Below are 14945 nucleotides of genomic sequence, written 5' to 3'. Positions count from 1 at the left end.
TACAATGATAACTTTTTCAAGTTTTACCTATCATCACGATAATTATCGGAAGTTACGGTTGAATATTAAAATTCACCATCTTTTTTTTCATCTCACATTTGCGGTGATTGGCAAGACTATGTCTATTCTACCACTTCTCCGTACTGGAATGGAAATTTATGTAATCTTCAATTACATAAATACTCACTTTTCATTCATTCATTTCAAAGAATCGTCATTTTTCCGATTTCATTTTTTGAACTGCACCATTCATTCATCTTAGGGAGCTTCATTTTTTTCCAGCTAGCGTTTCGACAGAAAACCGCATAAATCTTAAATTTTCATAATCTTGCATTCGTAATGAGCAATCTATGTCGAAACGATGCGCAACAGCCGCAAAAAATAGGCTCATTACTCCTCGTCTTGCATTTATGTTGCCAAAAAGTCACGCTATATCCAGACTTGGAAATTCCGTAACACTGAATGATCCATGCTGTCCGATTTTGTTTCTAAAGCATAACGCTGGGAATATTTATTTTATCAGCAGCCTAAATACTTTCATTGGCATATTGCAGGTTTAGTTTCACCCTGAATGCGGATTGGCTGAACCGTGCAATGTTGCAGTTTTATCAACGCCTAATCTAGAATTAATTCGGCGCTAATTAACTACTGGGCCTGAGAGCCACGGGTAATATAAGAAAGAAATAAAAAAGATTACTTGTACTTTACGAATAACCTTTAGTCCAAAGACGGCAACTCTCATTACCTACCCTGTATATTTGATTAGTTATTCCAAAACAATTACGATGTAACTTTATCGGTTCATGTTAGGTGAGCTCAAAATTACCATACATTAAGTGTTCCTGAAATCGCCGCTATAGGATTTTAAGTTTACCACAATACAGACAGTCGGTGGTAAGCGGCAGGCTTCACTGCAGTCTGCACTCGGCAGTCGTCGGCCCAGGCTTGATAGCTGATGGCGGCATGGCGCGTTCCTTCAGTAGCACGTAGGAGTTGCTTTGGTGAGGTAGTCGACGCTGGTGCTCAAATACTGCGATTTCTGTCGGTCTCTTGATTCGTAAACATTGGATCTCAACAGTTTACTCTGTTCCTTTCTTAGAGAACTAAGTGTTTGGTTTGTCAAAGTATTATTAAATTCGTTTGTTAATTGTTTCATTTAAAATTAATTTTTGTTACGCTATTTTCCCGAAATGATTTCAATCTATGCGAGAAATTCAAAATCTTAGGACTGAAACTCTCAAAAATATTCATTAGTTCTTTGCTTCACAAAAGCATTTGATATTGATTGATATTGATTCATGAAAACTTCTGAAGACTGGTGACGGTTGAGTGGTGATAGCATAATTTTTAATTGTACAAAAGAAAACGAATGTATGGTTAAGTTTCTTGCTGCCATTGCGAAATCGTACGCGTATGCCTGCGTTCACTTATTGTTTCGCTATTAACGCCGAGCCGCGCAACTAGTCCTTAGTTTCTGATGCTTTTCGAGTGGACTATCGTGCATGTCAGCATGTGTATGTTGTCACAAAGTGAAAACTCCTTTAAAATTGTAACATGTATGATGTATACTGACTATGAAGTGGCATTACATTCTTAAAAGTGTTGAAAATTTCCGTGATTGCAAGTTCACGAGCCAAGCTCTCCTTAATACTGAACGAGATGTACGCGTTTCAATTCCATGAATTCAGTGGATGTTGCAAACCGAAGTGTCTTCGTCCGCGTTCTAACTTTGTATCAGAAATGACTGATCTCGGAATGGATAATATTGGTAACGTATTTTTATGATTTTACAGGAAATTATATTGTTTATGAAAAGATTTTGTTCCTTATTCTATGGTGAAAGAAAGTTAGTTTCAGCTATTATTATTATCATTATTTTACTATTTATTCTGCGATGGTGTCGAATCACATACTGTATAGGCTACGTACCTAGGCTGTTGTTTGTGAGCCAAGTTTGCGCGGAGGTATTCTCTGGATAAGATTACCCCGACATCGGTATAATTATGCTGATTTCCTTGAATCTGTGTGTGTATATAAATGCCACGATGGCTTAAATTGCACACGCAGGCAGACTGCGGCACTAGGATCTTGTAATGTTTAGGTTACTAAGGTTAGCCACTACGGCACTGACCGTGACCGACGTTTCTTAGGGTGTTTGCTTATTAACGAAAAACCATTTGCCGATTGCGGTTATAGCATCCACTTCAAATATCGCCATCGGGCTAATTATAGTAAAAAAATTATTAATTTTCATTATTAATTCTTAATTTTATAAAAATTAAAAAAAAATATGACCAAAAATTGGAACAAGTTACCCAAATTTTAAATTTTGACGTAAAAACTATTTATCGCAACCCTCCAAAGAAAAATAAAATAAAATCATAATCCTCGCATAAAAGGACGCCCTTGATGTAACCGTCTTCTCAAATTTATTCATGGCCTGGCATGTAATTTTGTCGTTTTCGAGCTACCCGTTGACGATAAAATTTATTTAATGAGACAATCTTGTTCGATTGACCGCTCGTCAAGTTCAGCAGAAACGCTTGCGTATGGCACACTGATGACCCATTCGAATGGGTCTGAAATACAATGAATTTTACAGATTATGAAAATAACCAGTAAAATGCGATTGATTAAGACAGCATAAAGGTTTAACGGATTTTCATTTTTTCGCTATTTTAATTATTTCTTTTAATTTCAAGCTTCACTAGTCAAGTTTTGAAACTGCAAAAAGTCGTGCATTTTTCACTTTTTACTTCGATGCATATCTTATTGGGACGTACCAAGTTTGAAACTTTGAATGCAACAAACTAGAATCTTTTTTTAGCGTAGGTAAAAAAAGCTCTTGTAAACGTCGTTGAAATTATTTGATCAAATCTTTTGTGTTTGTGTGTTTTTAATTATGCGCTAGAATATTCGGTATAATTCAAAATGCACAGCCAACACGAAAATCAATCTCTCTGTAAATTTTAATCGAGTGAAACTAAAAAAGTGCATTATATATTTATTAATTAATTTTCCAAAGCCTCTCAACACCCAGACAAATATATCACAGCTATGTTTAAAAGTTTTATTTCATGATTATTTTGGTGGTTTCGTCCGCATGATTCTTACAACGTTATTTTGACAGTGCCGGTGAGAATTCACTTCAGTTGGAACATTGGTTCTCGTACTACAGAAAAAACGAATTGCTCATATTGACCAAATAACACATTTTTACCTTCAGCATTAGCACAGAGCAGACGTAGCAATGATACGCCCTTTTTTCAGGTAAAACTGGGTCAGGATGACCCACATAAGGGAAAAAAGTGCTTCACTATCACAACATCTCACTCATTTCTTTGAGTATAGCATTCGTTACAGTCTTTCGAAGAACTATCCCAGTTAGCCTTGGCATTACCTAAGTAATTGGCAATGAAATCGTAACGTCTCCTGTATAAATATAATATAATTGGCTAAGCTCCTTCCTTCAATCGACCTCTAAAATTAAAACGGTTTCATTGAACTCTCCATTTTGCGAAGAAAGCTCGCGATTGCAATTATAACGAATAAAAATTATTATCTTCATCTTATCATGGCCCCCCTAATCCGATTCCGATTGAAAAGCCAGATTATAAAATGTTCTATGCGATCATTACTTAGTTCTTACTTTCTGTTATCAATCAGATTATGCGTTTTTCTTGTGATCGCCTAAGGCATGAATGAGCTTTGACTTCAAAGTATATCTGCAAATAATATTGGAAATAATTTTCTACTTTGAAAAGGTCTTTATGATGCCATTCTGCCTTTATATTGCAGTTGGCTAATTGGTATTGAAGGTCAAGGGATAAATTGGAAGATAAAAATAAAACCCAGCCAGCATAGGCTGAATTGCCAGGTTTTTATATATTTTTAAATTATCCTTTCGTGCCGCCATGTAATGTGATTCGTTTTAATGTCTTTAAATCATTTGATTTACAGAACATATTTCATTCAGTTTGGCCTTAACTTGTCTTCTCAGTTCTCAATAAGGCATTTATATGTATTTCTAAAGGCCTATTAAAGGCTTGATCGTGCTGCCGCATGTGGTGCATTCATTCTCCTTGAGGTGCAAGCTGATCGTATGACGTCATACGTAGGTGCCTATATAACTGTTGTACACTCAGAAAAAGAAGAAAAAATATAACTCAGTACTCACTGCCTTGAGTGACAGAGAGCGCATTTTCTCGTCGACGAAAACGTGAAGTCACGGACGGACAGACGGACAGACAGACAGACAGACAGACGGACGGACGGACATGAGCACAATAGCGTCTTTTTTCACAAATGAGAAAATGCGCTAATGAGTCATCTTGTCCAAATAGAGACACACTTTCTTTCTACAGCTCGAACGTAGAGCAAACATTGAACTGATACGCTCTTTTGCCGAGCCAAACTATATATAGGTTGAGATGACTTATACAACGGCAAAAATTGCATCTCTATTTGGACAAAGTCGCACTCATTTCTCTGTGGATTCACCGGCAATGATATCAACTCGATGTTAACATTCGCTGTCAATTGGAAGGCGGAAAAATCATTAATGTATACATTAATTGATAATAGGTTCTGATGACGTCTTTGTGTGAAGCATGATGAATGTTTTTGTAATAAATAATAGTTTTATTTGTTATTTCCCTATTTCTTCTTACTATAAAGATGATATTTCATAATTTTCAAATTATTCTGCTCGCATCGATTACTTGAATGAAAAAATGAATGGGTCGTATTGTCCAAATAGTGGCCCACTTTCTTATTCAAAATACGAGCAGAGATCGGACGTAGTGCTGATACGCCCTTTGGCGGGGCCAAACCGAGTCAGGATGACCCGCACGAAGCCAAGAAGTGCGTCGATGTTGAGTCAAAGTCTCACTTTTTTCCCTGAGTAGCACGGGCCACAGATAGCGTAAATTGATCGTGCTGAGATCGATGGGTGGTCGCACTTTGCGCCTGACGTATATTGCATTATCGCGACCTTGTTCGGAAATTGTTTGAGCTTGATAATGAAATTGGGGAATTTGCGATTTTAGTGATTGCTGTGTGTCACTTTTATTTCTTGGAAATGTGAGACTGCTAGTAGAACGTTTCTTTTAAGGATTTATTGAAGAAAATTTTCAATAAAGTTTAAAAGAATCAGAAGGATTCATTTTTAGTAAGGTGAGTGTAAAGTATGGCTTTAGTTTATTTATTATGCTATTTTATTGAATAATTTATTACTTGACGCTCATTGAAAAAAATTTTACAATGAATCATGAGGAAATAGGAAATTTATTTTCTCAATTAAAAAAAACTATTGACCACCAGTCCGATCAGAACTTCAACCATCCGGGAAAAACGTGACTGCCTCCTCCGTCTGAAATTCTTTCAGTATCCTGCCATCCGTTCTTTTGCTTCCCTTTTAAACCGGTCATTTTTGGAAATAAATACTTGAAATTTTCTCATAATGCCTTTGTGAAATAATTAAATGCGAACAGGTTTGACTTCTATCTATCATTTATTCACTTTCTCATCCGATACAAAAATAAAATGTGGTGATTCATGAATAAGTTTTAAAGGCTGGCACTAGATTAAAAATTGGGGCTGTTTGTATGGCTTGAGTTTATTGCATTAGGATAATTGTTAACAATTCAAACATAATTTTGTCGTTGGGCTAATCTTACAAAAATAACTTGCATAATGCCAGCAAACTCACCGCAATAGCAGCGAATTTTTCGTCCTCGCCACTACTTTTAAAAACGGATTGTTCAAGTAGAGCTGCTTCGATCTAAAGTATTTTAAAGTAAATTTCCGGAATTTTTCGTTATACATCGTGACAACGAACCATTCAAAGCCTGTTATTCCTATCACGTTTAAAATTATTCCTATCACATCAAAACATATTCGAAACTTTGCTCGATGTTACCGATCGTCAGTGAGTTTGACCCACTGCTATGCATGTACGTTAGAAATTCACAGCCGTTCATTCATCTCCAGTGACCCAATAAATTGTAAGAACATTTCCACGCCTGAGTGAGTATGGTGTGTTAAATGAAGGCGAGCGAGCAGATTAGTGTCGCAATGAATTCACTATTTTCAAGACTCTTCATAAGAGTAAGAGAATTTTTAGTGACCTCGTTTAATTTTTGTACTTACAACAGCTGATCAATGTAGGCTATCATTAAAAACAGTGCCAAGAACTGCCTCCTTGAAAAAGTTAATTTACGCATTTAGTATCGTTAAAAAAACTCCCATATTACTACATAAATAACTTTATCTGTACCTGTACGCATTTTTACTCAAAAATTAATCAATATTCTTATTTTCAACGTCTTGGTAGACTTTCCTTCGCTGCAACTAGCAATATGTGTGCGAGTTCTATACGGAGAATTTACGAGCAAGCCGTTACGTCACCGACTGACAGTCTGGCGTCAATATATTGCTGCTACTCTTAAGACTTATAAATGTACAACAGGCACTAGTCATGCTCCTGTTGTTATTTATTACTGACAAATGGCTGCATTTTGAAGTGTCAATCGAAACGCCGGTCTTGAAATATCTTCTAAAATACGATTTTATACTAGCAAGTTTAAATATTGCTCTCAATTACTACTACTATCATTAATCTGCTTAATTCGCTTGGTTAAAATTATTTTAAAAGCAAAGGAATGCCAAGCAAAATCATGATATTTTCAACGGTAGCGTTTTGGAACCAGATCCATCAAAATTAAAAAATTAAGAGGATAAGGTACAATCAACAACGAAAAGGATAATATACGCCAAAAATATTAAAATCTGAATGCCGAATTAACAACGAATTGTTTTTTTTAGTGTCAGGCAAAAATTGGTCATGAAAAATTTGTCCTGGAAGCAAGAATAGTAATAAATTATTTGCATTTATTCTTTAGCGGTTTTAATTAATAATTGAAGCGAAGATTATTATTGATGCAATTTAATGATCAATACCACTAATTAGAATCTTATCAGTTTATAGTAAAAATAATTCACGCTAGACAAGAAACTTTAAACCGAAACCATTTGATCACTTATAGAAATTGGATATTTTGTTTGAATTTTTGATAAATAATGCTGTTGCTAACATTGAACTTTAAATACTAGGTTAATTTTCCAATTAATGTTATAACATTTAAAGAAAATATAATGTCCAAACAAATATTAGTGAAAGAAATGCGCTCATACGTCAATATCATAGTAATCATACTGAGCTCAAACTATTATTATACTGAGCTCAACTTATTATTATAATGAGCTCAAATTATTATTATAATGAGCTCAAATCATTATTATAATGAGCTCAAATCATTATTATAATGAGCTCAACTTATTATTATAATGAGCTCAAATCATTATTATACTGAGCTCAAATTGTTTTTATACTGAGCTCAAGTAATTATTATACTGCACACAAATTATTATAATAATAAGCTCAAAATTTTAATTACAATTCAGTAAAAGAGGGAAGCCTAAGAGGCTAAGAAGTGCCCTATAGTAAGATATTCTGGCTAGGGAAAATTGTTCAGTTGGCCGCGCAAACAACGATGTCATTAGAGAAAAGAGACGTGAAGGGGGGAGGGCCCGACATGATGAACGACCTGGGCCAGGTCAACAGTCGTTTCCATCACACCCACCATTATAGACTCGGAGAAATGAGTGAGATTTTGTCCAAATATCGATGCATTTTTCATCTTTACGTGGGTCGTCCTCGCCCACCTTGGCCGACGTATCAATGCTACGTCTGTTCTCTGCTCGTGTGAAAGTGGGTCACTATTAGGACAATAGGACCCATTAATTTTTTTATAATGTAGAAACACGATTCTGGGTGCACTGCCAAGAAACTGCTTCACCCGGTCATTTTTTTTTGTTTGTTTTTGTCCCGACTCCGAATTTAACAACACATTGTCATTTGTATTGTTCATTACTATGAATTGTATAATTTTTTTCTCTTTATTACTGTTGAGTTTGCTTATATTCATGCCTTCTGTACATGCCATTACCATAACGGGAGGGAATGTTTTATTAATAATATACCTACGTTTAAAAATTACTTTTTAAAGACAACACTTCCAAAGAATCCAGTATCTCCAATCTTACAGATGTACAATGAATTTCTCATCTAATTTTCAAAAATTAAAAAAATTACCTTTTCAATTTTTTTAATATATATAAATTTTTTTAATATATGATTTTTTTTTCAAAATTATTTATTCTGTTAATTGATTCATGCATTGCCTCTGACTTCACACAAATGTGCAAAATTTCAGATCAATTAGACAGGTAAAAGTGTGTCAAATATCAGTTATAAGATTTGGAGCTGACAAAATTATTTTTCAATTTTTTTAATTTTGAAAAAATTTTTTTTTTCATTTTTAAAATAATTTATTTTGACATTTGATTCGTGCATTGTCTCCAACTTTACACAAGTGTGCAAAATTTCAGATCGATAGGATAAGTAGAAGTGTATTAAATTTCGATTACAAGATTTGTAGCAGACAGACAGACAGACAAACAAACAGACAAGAAGTGAAGTTAAAGAGAAGTGTTGTGAAAAGGGCCTGGATGTACAGTATATAAATTTTTGCTTTTGAACCCTTCGTTAAGAGAGTTAGAGTACTTGTAAGCAATGTAAGCAAGGGTAATTGGTTAAAAAATATAAAGATAATAGAATAGAGCCGGTTGGAGTTCAAGCTATCACGGTTGCCTCTTAGTTTGATTCCTATTTTACAACACTTCTCTTTAACTTCACTTCTTGTTTGTCTGTTTGTCTGTCTGTCTGTCTGTTTGCTACAAATCTTATAATCGAAATTTAACACACTTCTACTTATCCTATCGATCTGAAATTATGCATACTTGTTTAAAGTTGGAGACAATGCATGAATCAAATGTAAAAATAAATAATTTTAAAAAGTAAATTTTTTTTCTCAATATTAAAAAAATTGAATTTTGTCATCTACAAATCTTAAACTGATATTTGACACATTTTTACCTGTCTAATTGATTTGAAAATTTGCACACATGTGTGAAGTCAGAGGCAATGCATGAATCAATTAACAGAATAAATAATTTTGAAAAAAAATTATATATTAAAAAATTATATATATTACAAAATTTGAAAAGTTAATTTTTTGAATTTTCAAAAATTAGATAAGAAATTCATTGTACATCTGTAAGATTGGAGATACTGGATTCTTTGGAAGTGTTGTCTTTAAAAAGTAATTTTTAAACGTATATTATTATTACAACACTTCTCTTTTTGTCTGCTACAAATCTTGTAATCGAAATTTAATACACTTCTACTTATCCTATCGATCTGAAATTTTGCACACTTGTGTAAAGTTGAAGACAATGCATGAATCAAATGCCAAAATAAATGATTTTGAAAATTATTTTTTTTAATATTAAAAAATTTGAAAACATAATTTTGTCAGCTACAAATCTTATAACTGATATTTGACACACTTAGATTTGACACACCTGTCTAATTGATCTGAAATTTTGCACACTTGTGTGAAATCAGAGGCAATGGATAAATCAATTAACAGAATAAATAATTTTGAAAAAATTACATATTAAAAAATGTATATATTAAAAAAAATTGAAAAATTAATTTTTTTTAATTTTCGATAATTAGATGAAAAATTCATTGTATATCTGTAAGATTGGAGACACTGGATTCTTTGGAAAAGTTGTCTTTAAAAAGTAATTTTTAAACGTATATTATTTCTTTGCCAAATCATTTGAATTCATGAAAATTAACTGGCTGAAAGTGTGAAGGTTTGGTAAAGTCTTTTGGTTTTATAAATTGAGTGAACGTAAGGAAGTAATACCTATATTTCTTAATATGTTGGTGACACTACTCTAATAGGTCAAATTATGCGTTCCAGTTCAAGATTTGCGATATCTTATCAGTGTATTTCAATTAACGATTACTGACAGATTATCTGTGTATTTCAGTTTACGATTGCCGACAGATTATATGTGCATTTCAGATCAGGATTAACGACAGATTATCAGTGCATTTAAGTTTAGGATTACCATTAGCTAATCTGTGCATTTAAGTTTAGGATTACCAATGGCTCATCGGCGTATTTCAGTTTAGAATTACAGACAGATTATCTGTGGATTAGCGATGGTCTTTCCACGAACAATGGGCCTACCGGAGCCAAACGATGATCGGGTTCTACGTATCGCAGATACGTACGTAGAAACTACAGTATGTACGTGCGTTATTTCTACGAGTCCTTGGACAGCGGATGAAGTTGCGGACTGCTCCATAGGATGTGTTTATCTTTGACGGGATTTCCTATCCGGACTTTCTTGACTTCGTCGCGCTTATATAACTCGCACTACTGATATGCCCAATGAATTTAAGGGGGATTTTAATTTGAAATGATTTTTTATGATCGATGTTCATTGACATTACATCACTTGTAGTGACTTACTTGCAAAGTTTAAGTCAACTTGATTGATTGTTAGAAATAATAAGTTAAAACGCATTTCTTTATCTCTGAGTCGGCTTGTCTCGTAGTCGAAACATTGACATGATTTCCAGTTTTGCAAGTTGTGAAAAAGCTCGGCGCTAAAAAAAACGTATGCCTTATATGGGATATGCTAATCACAAAATCTTTGTAGCGTTAATACTTTCATGTATATTTAGCTCTTTCAAATTCTTGATGCACAGTTTTGATTTAAATTAACGATAACATTAATTTAACTTTGATTTACAAAACTTAACTTGAACTGCAGAAGTTAGCTAAGAATGTGTGTTTCTCGAGTAGGAACACCGTTAAACTTTCCCAGTTTGAGTCGAAATATTATAACTATTATAACTGATATTATCCTTATCCTAAGTATCCCAACGCAGGGGCTATGTTTTAGTTCAAATAAGTTCAACAGTTCCAATTAGTGGCACTTGACTAAACGGCGACCAAATTGAGCTGCAGGCACTTCAAACATCTTAGTTATTTTGACTCAAACTAGTTTATATACACTTATTATTTATCAACGCCTCGGTTCATATTTTATAATTTGATCTATGCTTTATCGAAACCTGTTATTGAAGTGACGGACCACCAGTCTATACTTTTCCGAGTATACGTAATTTGTCCGCAGAATTTCATCGTTTTCAGTATAACCCGTTGCATCCATCGTCTATGAAGGAGGAAATAAATTCCAATCTAAGTGGAATTTCGACCTTAAGAAATTATTTCTCTTCGGCAGAAGCGCATGCATGAAAATTTGCTTGGCAGAAATTCAACTGCTTGGTCTTCTATGAAGTGTTTTGACTACGATCAATTAGGCAGCCATGTTTGGGTGGTCATGAATATCTAGTGAATAGTGACGGTATAATTGGATAGGGACTGCAATAATTTGCAAAGAATAACTTAAACTTTTTTTAACTGAAATTATGTACATTCCTGCATTAATAAGCTTGTTTATTTTTAGTTTTTATTAATGTGGCGAATGATTGTTACCGAAAATTGAATCTAGATAAGCTTACGGTGCGCTTGTCTTGCCAATTTTTCCTGCCCAAAGTTGTCAAGACAATTTCTACAATGAATTATTCTTTAATATGGTTTTATGTGTTAAGTGATGAATTTTCCATTGTTTTTTTAGTCAAATTATACCTTCGTCGTTCAACAATAAAGGGATTGGTGGGCAAATGGAGAATCGCAAATGCTCCTGTCCAATCAATACTGCATCACATGAATTTGCCCATCAATCTCTTTCAACTATTAGCACAGAAAAAATCTTGCATTCTGTATTCGTATCAATTATTGTTTGACTTTTTAAATTGTATCACGCAAAAATGTTTCAAGTTATGGAGATTTTCAAACGATTTTTTTTAATTTGGTATTAACAGTCAAAAGATTCCTTCACTTCTATGACGTTAGCATTATACTTCTAATAACATATTATAATTTAACTTTTAATGAAATGTTATCGACTCTTTAGCGCATTTTCTCATTTATGAAAAAAAGGCGCTATTGTGCTATATAGCCATGTCCGCCCGTCCGTCTGTCCGTCTGTCTGTCTGTCCGTCCGTGACTTCACGTTTTCTTCGACGAGAAAATGCGCTCTCTGTCACTCACTGCAGTGATACTATGTTATATTTTTTCCTATTAATGTCGAGAATTATTTTCTGAATTTGTTAGGGTTTCCTGTGAGAATATTATCACTTGTTATGTAAGCCACGAATATAATACGAGCAAATAAACAGCTCTTAGACGCTGATGGAGCTTACTCAATCGATAATTGATTGATTCTCTTGAAGAATTAATTATATGTCGCTCTTTTTCATTCATTACCTTCGTTGAGTTTATAGATCTCTACACTGGAGACGAACGGCGATCACAAAGTCGAGCGAAGCATGCAACAATCCAAGAAAACTTCTATTTTTGTTGTGTGTTTACGTTAATGGATTCCTAAACATTTGTACCTGGAGATCGCGGGAGCGATGAATTTGAAATTGAGGCGGTAATGTGGCAGTTCGTGTATCCCGATTACGCGATATCGTCTTTTGTGTTTAATAAAACAGAAGTATTGTGTATTTTAAGGATTGTGTCTTAACTCTTTGCCTACTGAGAGTAATAGCTGACTCTACTCCATTATCTATACTACTCCATTACTATATGCTCCAATTTTACAATATTACTCTACTCCATAACTCAACTCCATGACTGTACTCCATGACTTTACACTCCATGACTCTACTCCATTACTCTACGCAATTACTCTACTCCATTATTCTACTCCATTACTCTACTCTATTACTCTACTCCATTACTCTACCGAGTCTGCTCCATTACTATACCGAGTCTACTCCATTACTCTACTCCATGACTGTACTCCATGACTTTACTCCATTGCTATACTCCATTTCTCTAAATCATTTGGGAGTCCTATAGTGTTCAATGGAATCTGACTTGTTTTCTTACAAGTTGACAATCAGGACACGCAAATTCCCCGTATCCTCACACTTTCACTTATATGTTTTGTTTTGGTTCTTATGCGCGAATAACACAATAATAATAAATTTATACGTGAATAAAGGTGGGCTAAATTTCGGCGTTTCCTGGACCCGACCCTCAAAATTATGATTTTTCTTCATGGAAAAATTTCCCGTTTTAACTTTCATAGGCCTTAAGCTATACGAAACAAAACAAATATATATATACTGTTTTTTAGTATCTTAAATTTTTCTTTATGTATGTGAGCAAACTCTGCAAGTATGTAGCCTGTCACCTTATTAGTATTTAAACTGCTTCACATTTAACTACGGTATATTGTATACGTTCACCCATATAATGGCATGCAAACTTAATATAATTTCTAGCTACAACTAACCCATTAGGCTACGCTGTTGATTGAGCTTCACGGCTCATTCATGTATACAGATAGAGAATAATCTAGATAATCGTTTGATGTCAGTTCAGAGTAGACTATGTTTATTTCCCTTCGTCGTAAGTCCACATGAAGTTTATTTGTTAGCCACGAACGTATGTCTTTGATCTTCCAAACAAGGTTTTCGGAGAGACAAATCATTTCACTTCAACTAAATACGTGCTGGAGCTTCGATGTTAGTAGTATATTATAATATATTCGATGTTAGTAGTATATTATATTCTTCGATGTTAGTAGTATATTATAATATATTAAAGCGGCGTTCATTAGGTCGTTACACCTGTCGTCGATTCTTAACATCGGAGAATATTCACATCTTGTTGTGGTCTCGAACTCGTAATTCACTGCTCCAATTTTGTTGTGCATAATTGCCCGTCCTCCTCGCCGATTTGACCAGAACTATTGCAGGAAATTGGGATCGAACCCGCAACTCACTGCTCCTCCAATCTTGATACACTTCTAAATTTTAATTGCTAATCTTAATCTAGCTGTTGCACGTGGGCATATGGGAATGTAACATAAAATAAGATTTCAGAATTCGAAGTTGTTTTTGCTAGTGAAGTAGTGATAGAAATAAAGGCTGCAATATTCCAAGTTTAGTTTAACAAAACCAAAAAAGCACAAAAAACGGCTTATTTTCTTACTTCTACAATTCTAATATTGTTTCAAACATAATTCTACTGTTAGAAATTAAGTTCTGCTTGCAACAGCAGTACATAAATTTTCTTTCATTCTATATATCATTATTTAATTGTACATATAAATGCTCACGTTTTTCTCGGAACAGGCGCCTTCATCCTCCAGTATATGGCACTGTTTGTTATAAATAAATATTGTTTGTCTGCACCTAAGACACAATTTTCTCGCTTTTGTCATCATAATGTTATTTGATACTATGCGATACATTGTTGATAATTTCATTTGATACTTTATATATAAGATTGTTTTGTCTGCGCTAGCAATCACGAGGCTTTCCCCAAACGCTTTCCCCTCGCTCGCGTGTCCCTCTAAGCGCAACCGGGCACTAAATAAACGATTGCTCTATCTATGTCCTCTGCAATTGTCTTCTTGATAATATTGCTTTGTTATGATCGTAATTATTAGTCGATGGAAGCTGAGTAACAACGATTGCTCTATCGTCGTCCTCGGTAATTATCTTCTTAATAATATTGTTTTGTTTTCACCGTAATTATTATGAAAGTTGAGTAATAGAAAATTAATCCCAGAAAACACGAGGAGCTAAACGTACACTAGAAAAGACAGGTGTTTTAGACCGGTAAAACGCATGGCATTGTTAGTTATTGAAAGATTGTTAAATAAGTATCATGTATTCTAACCATTATTACTCTCTGTGAAAATCACTGCCATATTTTAGTTCCATTGTACCGAAGAATTATTCATTGCACGGCTTCATCTTTAGTCTAAACGAATAGCTTGAGTCAGCTCGTAAATCCCGGAAACTTGACAGCTTGTTGATGTTGTTTTCCGTAAACTACGTAATCTCTTCAAACTTTATAACTTGTGAATGT

Source organism: Hyalella azteca, unplaced genomic scaffold, assembly GCF_000764305.2.
Source record: "Hyalella azteca isolate HAZT.00-mixed unplaced genomic scaffold, Hazt_2.0.2 contig9045, whole genome shotgun sequence".
In the NCBI taxonomy this organism is placed as follows: Eukaryota; Metazoa; Arthropoda; class Malacostraca; order Amphipoda; family Hyalellidae; genus Hyalella; species Hyalella azteca.
The sequence above is the reverse complement of the archived record's forward strand: the minus strand, read 5'-3'. Positions refer to the sequence as shown.